Genomic DNA, 15,986 nt, shown 5'->3' on the forward strand with positions numbered 1-15,986 from the left:
ATCCTCACCCGCTCCTCATCCTCACCCGCTCCTCATCCTCACCCCGTCCTCATCCTCACCCCATCCACATCCTCACCCTATCCTCACCCGCTCCTCATCCTCACCCGCTCCTCATCCTCACCCCGTCCTCATCCTCACCCCATCCTCATCCTCAACCGCTCCTCATCCTCACCCGCTCCTCATCCCCACCCGCTCCTCATCCTCACCCGCTCCTCATCCTCATCCATCCTCATCCTCACCCGCTCCTCATCCTCACCCCGTCCTCATCCTCACCCCATCCTCATCCTCACCCTATCCTCACCCGCTCCTCATCCTCACCCGCTCCTCATCCTCACCCCATCCTCATCCTCACCCCATCCTCATCCTCACCCATCCTCATCCTCACCCCATTCTCATCCTCACCCCATCCTCAACCTCACCCACTCCTCATCCTCACCCCATCCTCACCCGCTCCTCATCCTCATCCTCACCCCATCCTCATCCTCACCCCATCCTCATCCTCACCCCATCCTCATCCTCACCCCATCCTCACCCGCTCCTCATCCTCATCCTCACCCCATCCTCATACTCACCCCATCCTCATCCTCACCCGCTCCTCATCCTCACCCCATCCTTGTCCTCACCTGCTCCTCATCCTCACCCCATCCTCATCCTCACCCGCTCCTCATCCTCACCCCATCCTCATCCTCACCCCATCCTCATCCTCACCTGCTCCTCATCCTCACCCCATCCTCATCCTCACCCCATCCTCATCCTCACCCGCTCCTCATCCTCACCCCATCCTCATACTCACCCCATCCTCATCCTCACCCCATCCTCATCCTCACCCCATCCTCACCCGCTCCTCATCCTCATCCTCACCCGCTCCTCATCCTCACCCCATCCTCATCCTCACCCCATCCTCATCCTCACCCGCTCCTCATCCTCACCCGCTCCTCATCCTCACCCGCTCCTCATCCTCACCCCATCCTCATCGTCACCCCATCCTCATCCTCACCCCATCCCCATCCTCACCCTCACCCCATCCTCATCCTCACCCCATCCTCACCCGCTCCTCATCCTCATCCTCACCCGCTCCTCATCCTCACCCCATCCTCATCCTCACCCCATCCTCATCCTCACCCGCTCCTCATCCTCACCCACTCCTCATCCTCACCCCATCCTCACCCCATCCTCGTCCTCATCCTCACCCCATCCTCATTCTCACCCCATCCTCACCTGCTCCTCATCCTCATCCTCACCCGCTCCTCATCCTCACCCGCTCCTCACCCGCACCTCATCCTCACCCGCTCCTCATCCTCACCCCATCCTCATCCTCACCCGCTCCTCATCTTCACCCGCTCCTCATCCTCACCCGCTCCTCATCCTCACCCCATCCTCATCCTCACCCCATCCTCACCCCATCCCCATCCTCATCCTCATCCTCACCCCATCCTTATCCTCACCCGCTCCTCATCCTCACCCCATTCTCATCCTCACCCCATCCTCATCCTCACCCCATCCTCATCCTCACCCCATCCTCACCCGCTCCTCATCCTCACCCCATCCTCATCCTCACCCCATCCTCACCCCCACCCCATCCTCACCCGCTCCTCATCCTCACCCCATCCTCATCCTCACCCCATCCTCACCCCATCCTCATCCTCACCCCATCCTCATCCTCACCCGCTCCTCATCCTCAGCCGCTCCTCATCCTCACCCGGTCCTCATCCTCACCCGCTCCTCATTCTCACCCCATCCTCATCCTCACCCCATCCTCATCCTCACCCCATCCTCACCCGCTCTTCATCCTCACCCGCTCCTCATCCTCACCCCATCCTCATCCTCACCCCATCCTCATCCTCACCCGCTCCTCATCCTCACCCGCTCCTCATCCTCACCCCATCTTCATCCTCACTCGCTTCTCATAAGATGTGGCTTTGTCTGTCAACTCACCCCCTCCTCCCCCTCATTCCCCTCCTTCCGTCCAAATCCTCGACTCTCCCACACATTCCCCCCTTCTGCAATGTTCCATCCTCCAAGGGTCTGTGTAACATCACCCCAGGGTGGTGGGCCTGTGGTAGGCACTCCAGTGTTTCCTCCTCCCTGACGGTGCTCATAGGGCCTTGGGGGTCTCTATGGGATTGAGGGGCAGCTGGAGTGAACTCCAGGGGCCTCTGTGTTATCCAGCTCCACTGGTCCTGGCACCTCCCATTGTCCGCACCATGGTGTCGAAACCCTCGGCGATGCTCCTCTGTAACTCAGCCACGCTCTGCAGTGCCTCAGGAATGCCCATCTGCATCTGGGACATGTCCCTCACTTACTGGGACATGATGTTGAGTCTCTCAGCCATAGTCATCACAGACTGAGCCACACCTTGGACACCACCACTCAGGATACAAACACCGTGCTGCAGGCTTTCCTCTGCGATCACCACCCTAGCGGTGGTGGTATCGTTGACATACCCTCCTGAATCTCACAGCCGTGTCCGAGCACCTGCATTGGCTCGGCATCTGACTGGGACTCAGCTGAGTCCTGGGATCTAGCAGACCTTTGACTGCTGATTCCCTTGGATATTCCTGCCTCCAGGATCAAGGGCAGCACGGTAGCACAAGTGATTAGCACTGTGGCTTCACAACGCCAGGGTCCCAGGTTCGATTCCCCGCTGGGTCACTGTCTGTGCGGAGTCTGTACGTTCTCCCCGTGTCTGCATTGGTTTCCTCCGGGTGCTCCGGTTTCCTCCCAAAGTCCAAAGACGTGCAGGTTAGGTGGATTGGCCATGATAAATTGCCCTCAGTGACCAAAAAAGGTTCGGAGGGGTTGTTGGGGGGTCTTGCCCCATGAGACGGAGATCCTGCAAGAGATTGGACATGTGGTCAGTGAGAGAAAAGGATCATTTTGTCTGATATAAACAACGTACAGGTCATCTGGGTAGAGGGTCAGTGGATCCTCACCTCGGCAGCGCTGGCCAACCTAGCTCTCAGTGACTGCACTCTCCTTGGTCAACCCCACGATCACCAGGACCTATTCCTCACATGGGAAGTCTGAACTCTAGCCACTAGTCGTCACCCTTTCACGCCAATTATGGGCCAACCATAAGACAACAAGATAGAGGAACAAAATTAGGCCATTCGGCCCATCGATTCTGCTCCACGATTCAATCATGGATTTTTTTTTTAATTTAAAGTGCCCAATTCTTTTTTCCCAATGAAGGGGCAATTGAATAATAATAATCATCATCTTTATTGTCACAAGTAGGCTTACATTAATGCTGCAATGAAGTTACTGTGAAAAGCCCCGAGCCGCCACATTCCGGCGCCTGTTGGGTAAAACCCACACAGACACAGGGAGAACATGCAGACTCAGCACAGATAGTGACCTAAATGGGAATTGAGCCAATCGCGTGGCCAATCCATTTATTCTGCACATCTTTTGGGCTGTGGGTGTGAAACCCACGCAGACACGGGGAGAATGTGCAAACTCCACATGGACAGTGACCCGGGGCCAGGATTGAACCTGGGACCTCGGCGTCGTGAGGCAACTGTGCTAACCACTGCACCATTGTGCCGCCCTTCGTTCATGGCTGATATGTTCCTCATCCCCATTACACCAATCCCTTATTGATCAAGAAATCCTCTTCTTAATCAAGAACACCAAATTTGTGCTTGAAGTACTGTTACCTACAGGGCTACAGATCAAGAACTGGAAGGTGGAATTAGACAGAATAGTTCTTTCTTAAGAATAAGAACATAAGAACTAGCAGCAGGATTAGGCAATTTAGCCCATCGAGTCTGCTCCACCGTTTAGTGCGATCATGGCCGATCTCATCATGGCCTCAACTTCACCATCCTCCATGTGCCTTCAACCCATTACTGATTAAAAATTTGTCCCCCTCCTCCTTAAATTTCCTCACTGTCCCAGCATCCAGCACACTCTGGGGTTGAGAATTCTACAGATTCACGACCCTTTGAGAAAAGCAGTTTCTCCTCAAATCTGTTTTAAATTAGCTACTTATTATCTCATTCTAGAATGCCCAACGAGAGAGAACATCTGTTCCATGTCTACTTTATCCCTACCTTTTTATCATCTTGTATATCTTAATTTGATCTTCTCTCATTCTCCTAAACTCTAGAGAGTACAGGCCTAAACTGCTCAATCTCTCCTCATACGACAAACGATTCATCTCTGGAATCAATCGAGTGATTCTCCTCTGAACTGCCTCCAATGCCACTACATCTTTCCTCAAATAAGGGGTCCAGAACTGTGCACAGTACTCCAGGTGGGGTCTCACCAATGCCTTGAACAGTTGCAACATTTTCAGTGTTCTCGCCAACGTGGCCATGGGGAAACACCTCACCAATCGCACCCAAAGTGACACTCAGAACTTTTCCCGTAATGTAGAAAATATGGCACCCAATTTAAACACAATAAACTTGCATAAACAGCAATGAAGACATAACTAAATCATCTGTTACAGAGTCATAAAGTCATTACAGTACAGAAGCTGGTAATTCGACACATCGAGTCCATGACAGCTCCCTGGGGAATCAGTCACATTCCCCCACTCTATCTCTGTAGTCTTCCAGGTTTATGTGCCTCAAGTGTCCATCCAATTTCCTTTTGAAAGAGGGCTGTAAGTCTTTGGAACTCTCTTCCTGAAAAGGTGGTGGAAGAAAAGTCTTGGAGTATTTTTTTAAACTTTTTTTATTCTCCTCCTTTTTCACATTTTCTCCCAAATTTACACCCAACAATAAAGAATAATCAGTAACGAATGTAATGTCAATCCCCATATCAATAACAACGATCCCATCCTCCCACCAAACATTAGTCCGCATGTTAACATAAACAAATGACAAAAGGGAATCAGGAATCACCCATAGTCACCATTAACACATACAGTCCCCCTTCCCCCAACCCTCCCAACACCCTCCCCCAATGTTTGATGTGATCCAATTCTCGAAAATACATAATGACTGACAGCCATGAATTGTAGAATCCCTCCATCCTTCCCCTCAATTCAAATGTGACCTTTTCAAGCGTCAGGAATTCCAGCAGGTCCCCCGCCACGCCAGGGCACAGGATCCTATCAGGATCTGCCTTCGGGCGATCAACGAGGCGAAGGCTACAACATCTGCCTCCACGCCCGTTTCCAACCCCGGCTGGTCTGATACCCCGAATATGGCCTCCTAAGGGCCCGGGTCCAGTTTCACGTGCATCACTTTAGAGATTACCCTAAAAACTTCCTTCCAGTAATCCTCCAGCTTTGGACAGGACCAAAACATATGAGTATTTTTAGGGTAGAGGTGGATAGATTCTTGGTAAGCACGGGGGTGAAAGGTTATCGGGGGTAGGTGGGATGCAGATTTGAGGTTACTATCTAATCAGCCATGATCTTATTGGGTGTTGAACAGGCTTGAGGGGCCGAGGGGGCTACTCTTGCCTCTTGATTGTACGCTCGTCTGAAAGTCCCCATGACTTTGCCAGAAGAGGCATAAGATCATGATGTTCTCCATATTGTGCTTAAAACAAATGTGTTCCTACAGTCCCCATTGTTTCTGGTTTCTAGTTTTTACCATGGGGTAAACTGTGCTATTTGTGAATGGGGTTCTCCAGCTTTAAGGTCCAGGTGTCTTTGTTCTCCAACTGCCACAGGTCCTGTTGCTTTGTCCTCTGTACTCATGGTGATTGAGGAGGTGTCAACACCACAGAAAAAGAATGAGACTAAAGTGAGTCCTAGTGGAATTAAAACTAATTTGAGACACCGAGAAATCCAAAATACAATAAAGAGAATCAAAATTTACAAAATAGTTTATCCAACGTCTGGATTACGTACCGTAACAAACAAAATGAAAGGAGATATATGTATCTCAGATAATTGTTAATATATGCTATTATCTGCAACCTGAAGTTTTCTTTAATTCATTATGGGATATGGACGTCACTGGCTGGCTAGCAGCTTTTATTACCCATCCCTAATTACTCTTTACATGAGTGGTTTACTGGGCCATTTCAGAAGGTCGTTAAGAGTTAAGTGTCACATGGAGGCCAGGCAAGGGCTTCCCTGTGAACCAGATGGGTTTTTAAGACAATTTACATGGTCATCATTAGACTTTTAACTCCAGGTTTTTTTGTTTAATTCAAAATTTCACCATCCACCATGATGGCATTCACCCCCGGTCCCCAGAGCATTATGGGTAGCTCGGCGGCACAGTGGTTAGCACTGCTGCCTCACAGCGCCAGGGACCCGGGTTCAATTCCGACCTTGGGTCACTGTGTGGAGTCTGCACGTTCTCTCCGTGTCTGCGTGGATTTCCCCCGGGTGCTCCGGTTTCCTCCCACAGTCCATAGATGTACAGGTTAGGTGGATTGGCCATGATCAATTGCCTCTTAGTGTACAAATATATGGTAAGTGGGGATATTGGGTTACAGGGTTAGGGTGGGGGAGTGGGCCTCGGTGGGGAGCTCTTTCAGAGGGTCGGTGCAGACTCAATGGGCCGAATGCCCACCTTCTGCACTGTTGGGATTCTATGATTCCACCTGGGTCTCTGGATAACTAGGCAAGTAACCACTGCGTCCCCATCTCCAAATTCCTCTAACCAACCATGAAAGCAGTAGGCCAACCACACCCATTGGGGGGGAACTGTTGGCACGAGAAACAATCAGCCACCCCCAGTCAATTTGTAACTGAAAGATTACACCGCAGGTATATTTTAATGTATTTCTGCAATTTTCTATCTCAAATGACACCTCCCACTGGCCCGTCAGAAGCAAGGTTATTAATGGAGTTTGGAAAGACAGATTTAGTATACTCAGTGCCGGACAATTATCACAATAATTAAACTTTCTGTAATGAGACACATTTTAGGAAAGGGACCATTAGCCAAAACAGGTCAACCCAATCTTCATCGATCTCAATCCCACCAGCTATTTGCCAAATAATCACCCTTTTCTCTGTCCAGATTCTCCTCCTTTCACTAATTTTAACTAATTTTGGGGAGATGATGGCGCAGTGATATTGTCACTGGACTAATAATCCAGAGACTCAGGGCAACGCCCAGGGGACCCGGTTCAAATCCCACCATGGCAGATTAAAATTCAATAAACATCTAGAACTAAAAGTCTGATGATGACCATGAAACCATTGTCGATTGTCGTAAAAACCCATCTGCTTCACTAATGTCCTTTAGGGCTGATGTCCATCAGCAGCACGGTAGCATGGTGGTTAGCATAAATGCTTCACAGCTCCAGGGTCCCAGGTTCGATTCCCGGCTGGGTCACTGTCTGTGTGGAGTCTGCACGTCCTCCCCGTGTGTGCGTGGGTTTCCTCCGGGTGCTCCGGTTTCGTCCCACAGCCCAAAGATGTGTGGGTTAGGTAGATTGGCCATGATAAATTGCCCGTAGTGTCCTAAAAAAGTAAGGTTAAGGGGGGGTTGTTCGGTTACAGGTATAGGGTGGATACGTGGGTTTGAGTAGGCTGATCATTGCTCGGCACAACATCGAGGGCCGAAGGGCCTGTTCTGTGCTGTACTATTCTATGTTCTATCTGCTGTCCTTACCTGGTCTGGCCTACATGTGACTCCAGGACCACAGTAATGTGGTTGACCCTTAAGGGCAATTAGGGGTGGGCAATAAATGCTGGCACAGTCTACAACGCCCATGTCCCAAGAAAGAATGAAAAAAATAAGCATAAAGAGGAAATACGGCCCAAGTTGTCTCCTGAATTATTTATATGGTTTCCATTTACAATTCAAAGGTTATCACATAATATGTTACCTTATGTATAAAAAAAAGCGTTGCCTGATTTCCTTCTGATATAATGGTTAAAGTGGCTTGTGACAGACCGTGAAGGGAATGAAAGGGATCCCGGCTCCTGGGGCAGGAATCATTTGTTGTCAGAAAACAATACGTTTCCAATCCTGTCCAGTCAGAATTCAGCTGTTGTAGTCGTGGGGAAAACTGATTTCACCCTCACAATCCTGAGCTTCCTAAAAGTCAACTAAAAGGCTGCCAACAGGCCTGCCGACCCCTAAGGTCAGCAAGCCCAGACAAAGGGCCAGCAGCTGAGGTACGCTAGCGGAACAGTGGTCCCACTGGTGGGGCTGTACCTGAAGGATGAGGGCCCATCGATGGCCATGCATCCTCGAAGACGCGCAAGTGGGGTCTGGAAGCAGCGGGGACAGTCAGGCAGACCCCGACCAAGAGAAGGGGTTGTCACTAAAAGCAGGCGGCACTCTTGCCGCTGAGGGGGCCCCTCTGAGGGCCACAGGCTGGCCAAAAAAGAAGGGCCCCAACCTTCATCCCTCTGGAAGGCCACCAGGCTTTAGCAGGTAGCCTTGCCAAGCGGTGGAGGGTGTCTCTCCCCAAGCGCTGGGAAAACTGCGGAAACAATAGGAAAAGGCAATTCGAAAGACAAATTGACGTCGACCTTTATTGCAAGGGGATTGGAGGACAAGAATTATAAAAAGTCTCACCACAATTTTATGAGACCACGCTTCTGGAATACAGTGTACAGTTTTGGTCTCCACATTTAAGAATGAGTATACTTTGGAGGTGGTATTGCGAAGGTTCCTGGGATGAATGGTTGTCCGATGATGAGAGGTTGAGTAAATTGGACTACAATAATAATCTTTATTATTGTCACAAGTAGGCATACATTAACACTGCAATGAAGTTACTGTGAAAATCCCCTAGTTGCCACATTTCAGCGCCTGCTCAGGTACACAGAGGGAGAATTCAGAATATATTCATTGGAGATTAAAAGAACGAGAGGTGAAAACTATAAGATTCAGAAGGGGTTTGATTGAGAAGACACAGAGAGATTGTTCCCGCTGGTCAGGGATCTAAAACACAGGAGCACAATCTCAGGAACCGATCATTTAGGACTCAGGTGAGGAGAAATCTCTTCACTCAAAGTGCAGTGAATCGTTGGAATTCTCTACCCCAGAAGATTATGAATGCTCCATTGTCAAATACGTTTAGGGCTGGGACATACAGATTTCTGGTCTCTCGGGGAATTAAGGGATATGAGGAACAGATGGGAAGATGGAGTTGAAGCCCAAAATCAGCCACGATCGTATTGAGTGGAGGGGGGAACAGGCTCGATGGATCATTTGGTCTACTCCTGCCCCTATTCTTGTGTTGTGTTCTGCCACCTTCCCACCACTGACAAGATGGCATTGTAAAGGGAAGACAACGAGCCTGGCACCCAATGCCGTCCAGCATCCTTGTTCTAGCCGTCTCACCATCAAGCCCATCATAAAATTCAACCAACGAATAAATCACAGGATGAAAGAGATGGAAGCGGATAGAGGTATAGGGCCAAGGGCAGGGAAACAGAGGTAAAGCAAAGAGGAGTGAAGTGGGATACGTTTGACGATGAGTTAGGAAAGGAAGAATCATCCACTTTACACCACTAAGGAAACCATTCGACCAATAGACCCAATGTTAGCTGTTCAACTGAGGCTGGATATTTTAGTCACCTTTCTAAGACCATAGAACTTCTACAGTGCAGAAGGAGGCCATTCAGCCCACCGAGTCTGCACCGACTTCTATAAGAGCACCCTCCCTAGAATTGTACTTTTCGGGTGTAGACGTTATTGCAAATGTTTCACTTTGTGAATGTATGAATCCACATTTCTGCAGGAGACATTCCCACCTTCACCCTTTGGACAGTAAACTGGCTGATGCAGATCACCCACCCTTTTTAGAAGCCACCCACGTTTATATTCACGATTGCAATAGAATGGAAACACATATGATAAATATGCACAAAGCAAATACATAGACATCGGGTGAAGAATACGGGGCTGTTTAGCACAGGGCTAAATCGCTGGCTTTGAAAGCAGACTAAGGCAGACCAGCAGCACGGTTCGATTCCCGTACCAGCCTCCCCGAACAGGCGCCGGAATGTGGCGACTAAGGGCTTTTCACAGTAACTTCATTTGAAGCCTACTCGTGACAATAAGTGATTTTCATTTCATTCCATTCATTGTATAGTCAAGAAGGTGCATAGAGAGTTCAGTTCAGTCCATAAGAGGGTCATTCAGGAGTCTGGTAACAGGGGTCAAGAAGCTGTTTTTGAGTCTGTTTGTGCGTGTTCTCAGACTTTTGTATCTTCTGCCCAATGGAAGAGGTTGGAAGAGAGAATAGCCCGGGTGGGAGGGGTATTTGATTATGCTGCCTGCTTTCCCGAGACAGCGGGAAGGGTAGACGGAGTCAATGGTTGGGAGGCAGGTTTGCGTGATGGTAAATGATTTGGATGAGAATGTAGGAGGCACGGTTATTAAATTTGCAGATGGCACCAAGATTGGTGGCATAGTGTATATTGAAGAATGTTATATAAGATTGCAACAGGATCTTGACCAATTGGGCCAATGGGCCGATGAATGGCAGATGGAGCTTAATTTGGATAAATGTGAGGTGATGCATTTTGATAGATCAAATCAGGGCAGGACCTACTCAGTTAATGGTAGGGAGTTGGGAGCAGTTACAGAAAAAAGAGATCTAGGAATACAGGCTCATAGCTCCTTGAAGGTGGGGTCGCACTGGCGCTTACAAAGAGCACCCTATCCCCGTAACCCAGTAACCTCCGCTTAACCTTTTTTGGACACTAAGGGCAATTTATCATGGCTAATCCACCTAACCCGTACATCTTTGGACTTGTGGGAGGAAACCAGAACGTGCAGACTCCGCACAGACATGGACCCAGCTGGGAATCAAACCTGGGACCCTGTAACTGTGAAGCAACTGTGCTAACCAATATGCCACCGTGCTGCTGTGGCTTGTCATCTTCCAAAATTCTGTAGATTCTGGGACAATCTCAACCAATTGAAGAGAATTACAGGCCAGTTATAGGAGGTCTCATGACACAATAATGAGTCCCTGCCTCTGGACCAGGTTCAAGTCCAGCGCCAGGGCTTGCTGGCCGCAGAAGGAGCATTCATAGCGTGATTCAGTGAGCTGATAGTCAGCTCGGGAATCATTCCACTACTTCCCCACTATCCCCCAAAGGGAAGAAAGTGTGGCAGACCGATTAGCCTGACATCAGCAGGGGAAATGCTAAAGGATGCGATAACAGTACATTTAGAAAATATCAACAGAATTAGACAAAGTTAACATGGATTTGTGAAAGGGAAATCATGTTTGACAAACAGAAGTTGTTTGAGGACATGACTAGCAAAATAGATAAGGGAGAACCAGTGGATGTGGTGTACTTGGATTTTCAGAAAGCTTTTTATAAAGTCCCAGATAAGAGGTTAGTGTGTAAAATTAAAGCACATGGGATTGGGTGGTAATGTACTGGCATGGATTGAGAATTGGTTAGTGGGCAGGGAGCAGAGAGAAGGAATAAATGGGTCTTTTTCAGAGTGGAAGGCAGGAACGAGTGAGATACTGCAGTGATCAGTGATAGGCCCCAACTATTCACAATATCTATCAACAGTTAGGATGAGGGGACCAAATGTGATATTTCCAAGTTTTCTGACAACACAAAACTAGGTGGAATTGTGAGTAGCGAGGAGGCGGTAAAGAAGCTTCAAAGTAAATTGGGCAAGTTGAGTGAGTGGGCAAATACACGGCAGATGCAGTTTAACATGGAGAAGTGTGAAGAGATCCACTTTGGTAGGAAAAACAAAATGGCAGAATATTATTTAAATGGTGTTGGATTGGGAAAGATTGATATGCAAAGGGACCTGGGTAGCTTTGTACAGCAGTTACTGAAAGCAAGCATGCAAGTGCAGCAAGAAGTTAGGAAGGCCAATGGTACATTGGCCTTCGTTGGAAGAGGAATTGAGTACAGGAGCAAGGATGTCTCGCTGCAGTGCTACAGGGTCTTGGTGAGGCCACACCTAGGATATTGTGCTGTTCTCATCACCTGAGCAAAGATGTACATGTCATAATAGAGGGAATGCAGTCAAGGTTAGCCAGACTGATTCCTGGGATGGCAGGATGAGGAGAGATTGGGTCAATCGGACCCTTTATTCACTGGTACAATGAGAGGGGATCACATTGAAATGTATAAAATATTGAAGGACACACTGGATGCAGGGATGATGTTTTCCCTGGCTGTAGGGTCGAGAACAAGGAGCTAAGGCCTCAGGATATGGGCCATTTAGGACTGAGAGGAGAAGGAAAAATGTGTTCACTCAGAGGGCGGTAAACCTGTAGAATCTCTACCATAGAAGGCTGTGGAGGCTAATCGCTGACTGTAGATAAGAAGGAAAAGATGCATCTTCATGCTAAAGGAAGGGGCGGCTTGGTAGCGCAGTGGTTAGCACTGCTGCCTCACAGCCTTACGTTCGATCCTGGCCCCAGGTCACTGTCCGTGTGGAGTTTGCACATTCCCCCCGTGTCTGCGTGGGTCACCCACCCACAACCCAAAGGTGTACAGAGTAGGTGGATTGGCCACGCTAAATTTCCCCTGAATTGGAAAAATAATTGAGTACTCTAACTTTTTTTTTAAACAAAATTGTTATGCTAAAGACATCAAGGGGTATGGAGAGTGTGCTGATGTATGGTGTGGAGAGAGAAGATCATGCATGATCATGTTGAATGGTGGAGCAGGTTTGATGGGCCAAATGGTCTACTCCAGCTCCTATTTTCTATGTTTCTAAGTTTCATTGATCAAAACATGATTAGTTTCACAGAGACCACTGCTGAAAGGACTTTCAGTTGTATTCATGACTATGATGATCATTTCTTCACAATGTCTCTGAACAATGTCACTGATTTTCAAAAATAATCACCTTGTCAAGTTTCGTTTGTGTCTTTTTTATAAAAGGTTTACTCAACATTGTAGATTTCTCACCGGGTATTCTCACAGTACTGCGTAACTTGATGTATCAATCAACCTTCAAAGCTTCAAAAAAGTCCTCCTCCAAAATGGGGGTCAGCTTATACATAGAGTGTAAATGTGAACCATCAAGGTAAGTGTGGGTGATCGCCAACTTTGTTATTCACTGCTCTGTGTGGGTATTTCTGAAACTCCCAGGCATCTTCACAACACAATCCATAGTGCCTGATTGATTGCTTGCACCCAGTTATAAGGTACCAGCAAGTAAAACATCCGAATGCGGGGTGAAACGGGAATCTGGCTACTAATGTGTGTATCGCATGTGATGGTTGAAATGGGGGGGAGGGAGTTGCGGAGGAGGGGAGGAAGGCTCGAATTATAAGCTGAGTATATGCAAAAACATGATGTATGGGACTGACAAAATGGGGTCATCTTATAGGCTGGGTTGACCTTTATGCTGTATTTATGAAATGGCTTACTGTGGCAACTAAATATAGAATGACAACTTACTTCCATAGGCTCAATGTCAATTCTTCACAATGCCTAAAGCAAATAGTACTTTAGATTCCTTCACCTTGCACCATTCCTCATTACTTAGTGAATCAATATAACATTTCAACCAAAAGCAAAATGCGAAGGGATGCGAAAATCTGAAATGAAAACAGAAAATGCTGGAAATACCCATCAGGTCAGGCAGCACCAGAAGAGAGAATTAACAGGGCTAACGGCACATTGCCAGGCCCTTTTGGAAACTGGTTGGGAGGCAGAACAGTTGCAAAATGACATGGGAAATTGTCTGGGGACGGGGGTGCTCAATGTCTTCCTGCCTTCCTTTCCAGCACTGGGAAAGCTGGCAGCTCATCCTCCTGCCAGAAGGTCAATTAAGCCACTTATGTGGCCAAGTAAGGGAACATTTCCCTATGCTGGGAGGGCCCACTGCTACATGGGGAGACTGCCCAGTGAAATCATGCAGCCTCTGGAGGGGGTAGCGCCCTCCTTTGTGTCAACTCGAAGGCCCACAAAGCAGTCTCCCAGCCCAACTCCGTGGCCGCTCCTGTGTCTACCATTCTACCGCTACCACAAGACCATGCGCTCCACCCTCAAATACGCTCAGTCTCCCTCCATGGCCCCGGGTTCCCTCTACCAACGTAGCCCTCTTCGACAGTACCTGGGCATTGAGGCACTTTCTCTGAGCAGTTGCCACCTCAGGAGTAGCCATCATTATTGGGCTGGCAGCACGGTGGCGTAGCGGGTTAGCACTGCGGCCTCACGGCGTCGAGGTCCCAGGTTCGATCCCGGCTCTGGGTCACTGTCCGTGTGGAGTTTGAACATTCTCCCCGTCTTTGCGTGGGTTTCGTCCCCTCAGCACGAAAATGTGCAGGGTAGGTGGATGGGCCATGCTAAATTGCTCCTTATTGGAAAAAATGATTGGGTAATCTATATTTAAAAAAAATTTTTTAAATTATTGGGCTGGCAGCTCTTGGAGGAAGGCTACCATTCTCAATTGGATGCCAGCCCCAGTGGAGGCCGTTTAATTAGCCGCTACCAGCAAAATGTACCCTCGGGTCCCATCATGTCCTGTCAGTCCCAACAGCACGATGCCTACCTTTATTATTATTATTCAACAAAACTCAACCCATTATTTCAAATAGATGACTTTTCATCATAAACTCTGGTCTAAACATTAGTTCTGAGGACGTCGACATGAAACATTGACATTTTAACCAATCTGTTCCACAGACTGTTGAAGTGCAAGCACTGCTTAGCATTGTATAGTTAAAGGATACTGAAACTAACACATTCATCACAAGACTCAAATTCATTGTGAGCAGTATAATTCCTTTTGAATCATCATTATCTTCAATATTCTTCCTCTGAATTCTCAGTGCCATGTGTCATTTTGAGGAAACTACCTCTTTACTTTGGGTTGTACGTTACATTATGACACTTCAAATCACAGCAGTCACTTTTCCTTTGGCATTCCTGGGATTCATTCACATATTATTTCTGTCCCAATTCTGTCTGCTGCTTTAATGCCAATATCTGCTAAAAATGTTTTCATCCTCATTCTGCCTGTCTTCAATCCTTCCATCGTGTTGATGTCTACATTCAGTATCTGCGCCATTTAAAAATCTGCCAATCATTGAGCTCTCTATTCTTAGTGTCACAGCTGAAAGTCTGATATTTTCTATGAAGGCTAATGGAAATTATTGTTTCCCATAGTTTTTGTTCAAGGCAGCTGACATCTGATCCAACAGGGTCTCTCGCTCTGAGGTTCGAACAGCAGTTAGAACCAGTCCATTGGCATCATCCAGCAATTGAAATGCTGGTACGGATCAGGATTCCCCACACTGAATTGCACCAATGTTTCATATAATCTGCTAAATCCTTGATAAATTCTTTTCTGGAAATAATCCTCCCTTTTCCAAATTCTATCAAAGCCTTACCATGCCTCACAGGTAATTAATAGATCGTATTTTTTGTAAAGTTTCATCCAAGAAGGTCCAAACATTTATCAATACCTAACTAATCAGCAGTCATCCCCCACAATATCATAGATATCAGTGTATAAATCAAACCTGAGCCTTGGAGCACATGGAGGGGCAGAACCTGCGAGGGTCGACCATCTAGCGCATCCAGCGCAGACTCAGGCTTCATCACCTCCAAGCCCCAGAGACATAGGGAGAAGATGAAAAAAGGCTTCCTGGTATCTGTCGAGGCAGCAGTGGAAGCCGCAACGGCCCCCATGAGGGAGGCAATGGACAATGCGGAGGATAGAAGCCCAGGAAAATGCGACACAGAACCTCAAAAACCACCACAGACGAAGGGGACCGAATCACAGCACTCCAGGCCGAGGGAGTGAGCCTGGTCAAGACCCAGAAGGAGTTGAAGGATAAAGTCGATAACCAGGAGAACCAATCGCGTTGGCAAAACCTGAGATTGGTGGAGCTGCCGGAGGGAATGGAGGGGAGAAACCCTACAGAATAACGAGCAGCAATGCTCAGGAAGCTGGTCAGCGAGGAGGGCTTCGCCAAGCCATGCAGTGAGCACACCGATGACTGCCCGCTGTAAACCTAGGGCCACAGGTCATATGGGTATCCCTCCAGGGCATCCCCCTCGGTGCCCTCTGACCCCAGCTGATCCATCAGCAGGATGGGCGTGGTCCAGTGCAATCTTGTTGACTGGGGAGTGAAGTATGTATGTGCGGCTGCAGCTT

Source organism: Scyliorhinus canicula, chromosome 4 (genome assembly GCF_902713615.1).
Source record: "Scyliorhinus canicula chromosome 4, sScyCan1.1, whole genome shotgun sequence".
Taxonomy (NCBI): Eukaryota; Metazoa; Chordata; class Chondrichthyes; order Carcharhiniformes; family Scyliorhinidae; genus Scyliorhinus; species Scyliorhinus canicula.